Source organism: Sinohyriopsis cumingii, unplaced genomic scaffold, assembly GCF_028554795.1.
Source record: "Sinohyriopsis cumingii isolate HCF-2022 unplaced genomic scaffold, ASM2855479v2 utg001527l, whole genome shotgun sequence".
Lineage (NCBI taxonomy): Eukaryota > Metazoa > Mollusca > Bivalvia > Unionida > Unionidae > Sinohyriopsis > Sinohyriopsis cumingii.
Genome location: NW_028316012.1, coordinates 1,480,289 through 1,488,753, shown reverse-complemented (window position 1 = coordinate 1,488,753; position 8,465 = coordinate 1,480,289). Strand labels below are relative to the sequence as shown.

Genomic DNA, 8,465 nt, shown 5'->3' with positions numbered 1-8,465 from the left:
AATTAAAAAGACTTGTATATATATATTGTCTGGATATAGTAGGTAAATAAGCCCCGCATACCAAAAGATTGTATACAAAAGCGACAAAGCCGTTTTATAGATATGGTCAATAAATTTCAAAATCAAGTCGATAATTTATCTATGCGTTTCTAGGTGACATAGAGTATATGGCCAATATATTGATCCACATATTGACACCTTTATTTAAGTTTACTTTCCAAAACATGACAAACATTGACCAATGAGTTAGTGTAAAGCAATTACATTTATATGAAAAAATAAAGAACACAATCATGTATATCTTGGTAAATGATATGCTGTGAGGATAGATATAAATAGATTGATATGTGACTAGAAGGATACGATTGATTGATTTAAGGACAGATATAGGTTGAGAAGAATACTGATTGAACATAAGTTATAACTGAGTTCAACGAGTATCAAACAGAAAAGAATCAAATACCCCGACTAAACTACTTCCCAAATATATCCACCATTAGTTTCCAAATGAAAAAGAAATGTGTGCTTTGAGAAGTTTTGACATTACTATTCGTCGTCTTCTATACTTCATTTACGAACGTTTTGCAATCAATATATCCATCTTAAAAATTATTTGGTAGAAATATAATTCAAGATCATCCTGAATATAGACTTTGAATCGTTTTAAAGTTTAAGGTAGCATAGAATGTTCAAGAAAACAAAAATGAGTGCGTAACTAATAATGTAGATATTTATAAGTAATACAAACCATTATATACTTGCTTGCATGTATATTAAATAGCAAAATAAAATTAATGGTTAGAGAACATTTTATTTTTGTATCAAATGTCTAAACATTTCTCGGACATATTCAAATTGTTTCCTAGCAACAAACTGTGCTTATATAATAAAAATGATAAATGTGTAATACATCATTTATATCCCTTTATATTAATAACGGAAGTCGTCATTTCAAGAAAGAATGCATAAAAGAAGATTGATTACACAGAAGCATCTGCATAACACATTACCGTTCTTATCATTCTACTCCATGTTTGCTTCGTGTATTTGGAACCTGGTCCAGGCCGAAGGCATTGTATACATTATAGTCACTCAATACGTCGTTGCAGGAGGGAGTGGAAGAAATACAAAGATTGATTATGTATAACTGTATTATTTAAACGTCATCGTTCGTATCATTTCAATCCTGATACACCTATCCATTCTTCTTTAAATACTTGGTGATTCGTCGAGGCCGAACGAATCCGGAAAAGAACTGCACCTGCATTCCAGGGTGCCACTAACTCGATAGCACGTGCCGCCCCAATCGCTACATTTCCCCCTTAGGTCCCCCTTGTCATAACAACGGCCAAACCTGTACCAGCACTGTCGCCCGTCCGTTCGAGCCATAAGGATACAGATGAGAATGACAGTAATGGAAGCAAACCTCATCTTGACTTTGATCTGAAATGAATATATTTTGCAATTTCCATCTCATAGAAATTTACTATAGTGTATAATCCTGTAAATAAAAGCACACCCATAACCTTCCCCTCCCTTTCCAGACCTCTCATCTAAAATGATTTAACTTTCAAAGAGCCTACATTTGCAATTGCCATTTACTAGATATTAGTGATTATACCACTACAGGTAAAGGGTCCCAAGTCTCAAGATGAGCTTTCTGTCTTGGAATTATTTTTTAACATCTGACTATATTTCCCGTCAAGTAATAAATATGAGCGGTCCATAATATGATGTGCGGCATGTATCAACTGCGCGCCAACGTTATTTTATAGGATGAGTTTTCAAACTGTTATTTCCCTCTTTTTCAGGAAGTCAAATACGATATTTATGCACCACGGAGTATCCACTCTCATTTGCAGGCATTAAGACGCATAGCAAACTATGCATTTAATATAATAACATACGTAATCTTTGGTGCGCGACGAATACAATGATGGTTATATTTCGGACTAGATTCAAAGTGCCACCAAAAATGTGCTAAAATCGGAAACAAAACTAAGGATACTAAGCTAAAGATGACTAAGAAATTGTGTTCCTCAATGACGTTGGGTGTTTCCAAACTCCTGCCTTCAAAAGCAGCTCGCCATCTGATAATGGTTATCGTGCATGATTTGTGCATATAAATCTCTAAATAACTGATTTTTTGTTTTGTCATTACGATTTAAACCAATCGGATTGGCATGGCCATTTTAAATTTCTGGGTTCATACCTGTATGAACCCAATCTTTTCAAAGTCACTCCTACCTGCTCTACTTTTCTGAACATAATACACGTTGACTATTATATTTAGAATAAAAGATCACTCAAACTCAGACATATTAAGCTATATTTAAATATGAACCAAATACTGGACCTTTTCCTAGATAAACGATATACTGAGCTATTTTTGTTTGCTAATGCTACAAGTAAAATACACTTTAAATGAATAAATAAGCATGGTCTGCCTTTATTTATTGATGTGAAAGACATGACGATACCGTAAGCAGGTCATCAGTGTGTTTATGTATTAATGCCTGATATCAAATGTATATACTGTTGCAATATGGAGATCTTAAATTTGTTTTGTAGAAGAAAAAAAATATAAATGTAAGAAAAGAGATAAACACTTTGTGGCCACAGGTGGATTCGAACTTACAACCTTCGCGTTAGAAGTGCAACGATTTAACCATTATGGGCTCAGCAAAACGTCTGACATATAAAGTTTAATATAATGTATAAAAAGCCTATATAGTCTTTTAGCGTAAGATTTATATTCATGAACCAAATACCTCGCCTCTTTTTCACATGAATGAGATATATTTGATAATGCTGCAAATGAGAAGCATTTTAAATGAATAAATAAACAGCGTCTGGTTACATATCTTTGATATGACGACACGACGCGTATACTGGGAAATCTCATTTTTCCACAGTGATTTGTATGCAGTCCTAAACACTGACGAGAATTAAAAATAAAATAGTGTTTGCCTGAGAAAACAAAACAACACAGTCTTTATGGGCGATGATTTCTATGATAAAAATATTGATTTCGATTTTGTAACTAAAAATGTGGCCTCATTTGCAATTGAGAATTGTGTGTGGCTTTAACAAGATAATGGTTTTCTATCATGCCAGAAAAAAAAGATTCAGTTCTAAAATCTTCGGAATTATTTCTCGAAAGCGCAAGAAATGTCTAAGATTAAAATTGGTTGTCTGCACTTATCGCATTGTTTCGCATTGTACAGATACAAAAACGTTCACACGTTATTGACAGATAGAATACATACAGATATACAGTCCGACACAGAAATTACCGGAGATATCTTCGAAGTCGTTTTCCTCCTGAATGATAGCAACATAAACTCTGTACTGAGCAACACTTCCAAAGCTCGTTAAGTAACAATCCATTTCATGTGTTTTTTCTGATATTAATGCTAATTGGCTTAAATTATAGTTCGGTATTCAATGTAATATTAAAAAAAGGTTTGACAAAAAGAAAGGAGAAATTAACACAGAAAATAATGGTCCAATGTAAGACAAATATGAATGCACAGAAATCAACTATGATTGCCGCATAACAGTTAATATAAAATAAGAAGACGTATTCTACAAGCATGCCAGAAAAGAATGATTCAGTTCTAAAATCTTGGAATTATTTCTCGAAAGCGCAAGAAATGTTTAACATTAAATTTGGTTGCCTGCACTTATTGCATTGTTTCGCATTGTACAGATACAAAAACGTTCAAACGTTATACACAGACATAATACATACCGATATACAGTCCGACACAGATATTACCGGAGATATCTTCGAAGTAGTTTACCTCCTAAATGGTAGCAATATAAACTCTGTACTTAGGAACACTTCCAAAGCTCGGTACCTATCAATCCATTTCATGTGTTTGTTCTGATATTATATGCTAATTGGCTTATAGTTCGGTTTATACATCAGTTATGATACTCTGTTCCTATAATGTTCATTCAGTAACTGATTTTTTATTTGTCTTGATTTACAGTTTACAATTTTGACTTGATTAGTGTATGGCAACAGTTTACGTGAATATTTCACAGGGCTTCGTCTAGGAACAATATTGTATAATAATGTTCTTCGTTAACATTCCCTAATGAAACTCTAGCAGATTAGTAGATAGCTATTTCGATCCGAGACAAATCAGTTCAAACTGATATGATCCTGTCTGAAACCAGGCTGTCACTTTTGTACTGTCATATGCAATCGTTGATGTTTTTTAAAACAAATATTCACCCGCCACAGCCACCACCACAATGTATCACTACATCATTAAGTCTTAGCCATTTTGCTATTTTTAATTTCACTTCTGGACCACTCATATTTAACGTAATTAGAAATTCTAGATGTACGGAAGACTGGTATGTAATCGTCGTCAAGAATTCCACAGGCATCAATTATAAACATTGTATTTATACGTCGTGCCGATTATATGCGTCATAGACCAGGCATTAATCGACATATTTTCTTCTATTCTCCATAAACCAACAGCCTACACTCCACAAAACAGGTATAGTGTTTTAAACACTTGTATATCAGACCAGTATCAAACCATTCTTTACCTGTTGTTACACAAGAAAACAGCTAAGGATGATAAACTCAAATTCGGTCGTATGCAACCTAGCCAAGCGCACCACATCACTGTTTGTAAGCAAGAAAAAAAGAATAAATACAAGACTTATAACTCGTACTATATAAAGTACTAAGCTTCACATGCCGCCACACCTGGACGGATGCCACGAATACCACAAAGCTCTGCTTATGATTAAAACCATCAACTATAGTAACTGGCAGGATGTATATGCCACCAGCTCTGAGATTATAAGTTTTCATATAAGGATCAGAAGTTTTTAGGTCTATCTCTTGCCACGCCTTTCTCAGAATTTTCTACTATTATTTCAAGAGTTGTTTTTATGATATATGTAGCAGTAACACAAAATATATTGCTACACCGCTTTTTTGAAACAGCGCTTTCCGTCTTACTAACGAATATATTAATTGTTATTAATGTATACTCTTAACGTATATTATAAATCTGTTAAACTAATTAATATTGAAGCGTTTCCAATAACATTTGTTTCACTTGACTTAAACGACTACCATACTTCTTGGTGCTGTAAGCCAAGGAATCTTAAGACTGTTTTAAACGACAATCATTGCCTTCTTAATTGTACTTCGTAAATCTACATGATCCAGTTCTGTCTTAGAGATGATCATATGTAATCGATCTCCTTCCCTGTACTTCTTTTTAGAAGCTGACTACGATCTATGTGTTGGTCATCGCTCTTCAATAAACCTATGATACCAAACCTCAAGGGCCAGAACAGACATTGAAGCTAAAAAAAGACAGATTGGATAAGTTTACAGTCCCTCTACGAATCCAATTCGAGAGCTGAGGCTTGACAACGTAGCTGATCAAGTACCCATACTTGCAAATTAATCCCTGATGATCATGGGAAAAGGATACCACAAAGCTTCCTAAACGTATCAAGAAACCCTAGTAGTATCATCCTATCAAAGACAGCATCAGTAAACGAAGAAAGGTCATTTAACAATTCAATGTCAATCCAGAAACTGAAAATCTGACTAAATACCGTATGCTCCTAACTGGACACTGGAGGAGAAAAATCATTGACGTAATAATAATAATAATAATAATAATACAGTATATTTAGTACAGCGCCTTATCTTTAAAATCTCTAGACGCATTACAATATTAAATATCATAAAAATATACCAATGACAAGACTGAGAAAACAAACAACCTGAAATTACAAAACAAAAAGATGCTCACAATGATTATGACATATACATTATTAAGTCTAAACTTCCGTTGTAGCAGTAGAAATATGTGCGTTTTAAGAGTTCTCTTGGATAAGACCTGTGTCCTTGTATCTAAGATTTATTTGTAATTCTTTCCTCGTAGCTGTGCCCTGGTACATTCAAGAATGGTGTCCGTATGACTACTTTTCAACAGTGGAAAAATGAGAATGCGAGTGTCAGAAGTGGAGCATAAGTTTCGTGATAAGATGTACACAAGCATAACGTCAGGTAGGTATACTGGACTGCAGCCAACCGATGAAATGTGGCATAGTGAACAGATTTTTGTGTTTGATTCTGGATCGAAAAGGTTGACAGTGAAGGTTACAAAGCAGATGAGATGTGTACCTGGTCCTTCGTACTCTAAAGATAATGACACCTAGGTTTCGTACTGACTGTAAATGTATTTTTGATATCTATAATCGTTATTGCTTGAGGTCAGGCATGTGAATGAGGAAGTCTTCGATGATGATCGCGATGGCTTCAGTTCATTATCATCATTCAGTTACAACGTTTTTACATGCTATCAATAACTTCACGTCGGAAATGCACATTTCTATGCCTCAGGTGATAGCATCAATTTCAGTTAGGCCGCTAAATTAAAGTTTACGAGTGTCATCAGCGTACAACTGGTAAGACACCGGATGCTGATCAATGACGCCTCTAAGCGACTGAGTCTATATTATCAAAAGAACGGGGCCGAGAACAGAAACATGTGGAATAAAAAAAAGTGGATCATTTGGGCTGGAATATTTTCCATTTACTGACACAATTTCACTAAGTAGGAATACGAAATACAAGCTGGAGATGAAGAAATAATATATCATGGTCTATTGTGTCAAATGTCGCAGACAAGTCAAGGAAGGAGAGAACTGTTAACACTTCACTATACAAAGCAGACTGGATGTATTTAACTAATCTCAGAACGGCAGTTTCAGTACTATGGCGAGGATTATAAGCAGATTGTACATTGCTAAAAGACTATTTTAATTCAAATGATACAAACTGGGATAGAACAACTTTTACTAAGCTTTTTAATGAATGAGAGGATGGAAACAGGCGGTAGGTCTTTAAAAGTCAGGTGTCAGTTGTTTTAATAGAGGCTTTATAAAGTCAGTTTGAAAAAATTATGGGACTTACCCGGATGAGATAGAAGTATGGATGACATCGATTAGTGATGACCATATAGGATCCAAGCATTCGAGCAGCAGTCATGTCGAAATTCAATTGATTGAAAACTTCGACAAACATTCCTTAAAAAGTAAACCCCTATTAGAATGTGGCATCCCCCTTTTAGAGCAAAACGCATATCGTGTAAATCGCATATCAACACATATACCTGACTCATCCATAGAGATACTGTGTTGAAATGTCTTTCAACGCTAATACATACATACATACATACATACATACATACATACATACATACATACATACATACATACATACATTTCTTGTTTCCCAAGTGAACTGTTCTGGATGAGAAAAATTAAAGGTGGCATACAGAATAACACGATGTATATCTAAATGTTAGATACAAACGTTACATCATTTTCGAAATGAAAATATGTTTCGTAAACATTTGTATAATGTGAATAAATTTCGTAAAATTCAATTTATGGAACACCAACCAATTTTTAAACTTGTATAAGATTAGATGCGATGTTTTGTTGATTTAATTTTGGTTGTAACTTCCGGTTAAGTAGTTAGTTTACATGATTTCTATACTTTGTTTTCTAATGTATACAATAGTGTTTATTATTCCATTCCATTTGTTTAAAATAGTACTTATAATAAGTCTTGCTCTCGCTCTTCTTCCAAAATATCTAATTACCTTTCTTTATCATATATTATCGCATATCATGCTCTCATCTATTTTGGCCCTTTATTAATTTTATTGTACAACTAACAAGGTTCTAATTTTACTTTTCAACACGAGTGTATGATGGGTTCAAGTTTAAAAGAAAGCCTGAATAAAAGGTGGCAATGAACTATTTCAATTAGCTGTAAAACAGGAATTTCTTTAACTGTAGATAGTTTGGCCTAGAGAATGGAATGTGGAGAGAGACAAACTGAAGAGTTTTCAACCAAAAATGAAACTTACAAAATAAAATCAGACCTTGAGTTGCACTTATAAAGCAACTTAGAAAACAAGCAAACAAATTTTGAAACGATAAAGCAGCTAACATATAGATGAAATAAAAACACATTTGAAGAATTCACGAAAGTAATACTGGCACACTGAATCGTTTCACTTCTTCCCACTGTGTAGCACAGGTATGGAGATTTCCACCTTCAAATAAATAACATGCAAACTAAATATTTGTCAGTATTTTATTATTTTCTGGCGTCGAAGAATATTCCAACTTTTGTTTTGCCTGATCGTAATTCAACATAACTAAGCAAATGAGGTCCGCTCGCAACCTAGTATTGACAGGCAATCATATTGTCATGAAATTAATGTATTTTTCCTTGCTGCTAGCCACATTCATAACTGGAACTATGACAAAATGATACCTTTCAGATAAACTCCTTCATCCTACGGTGGGCTATCCATTTCTAGCTCAACGGTATATATAATTTAAGACACATAAAGTAATTCTCACATTTCATGTCAGGGTAATGCATTAAATTC

General features: G+C 34.1%; 1 long non-coding RNA gene across 1 annotated transcript; it reads right to left on the bottom strand.

Annotated features, from left to right (window-relative positions):
• Positions 1 to 791: 791 nt before the first annotated feature.
• Positions 792 to 4,465, bottom strand: LOC149772005 (uncharacterized). The gene is made up of 2 exons (XR_016418038.1): positions 3,755 to 4,465; positions 792 to 1,443 (listed from the first exon to the last, which is right to left on the bottom strand). It is a non-coding gene; the product is annotated as an uncharacterized LOC149772005 (long non-coding RNA).
• Positions 4,466 to 8,465: the final 4,000 nt, after the last annotated feature.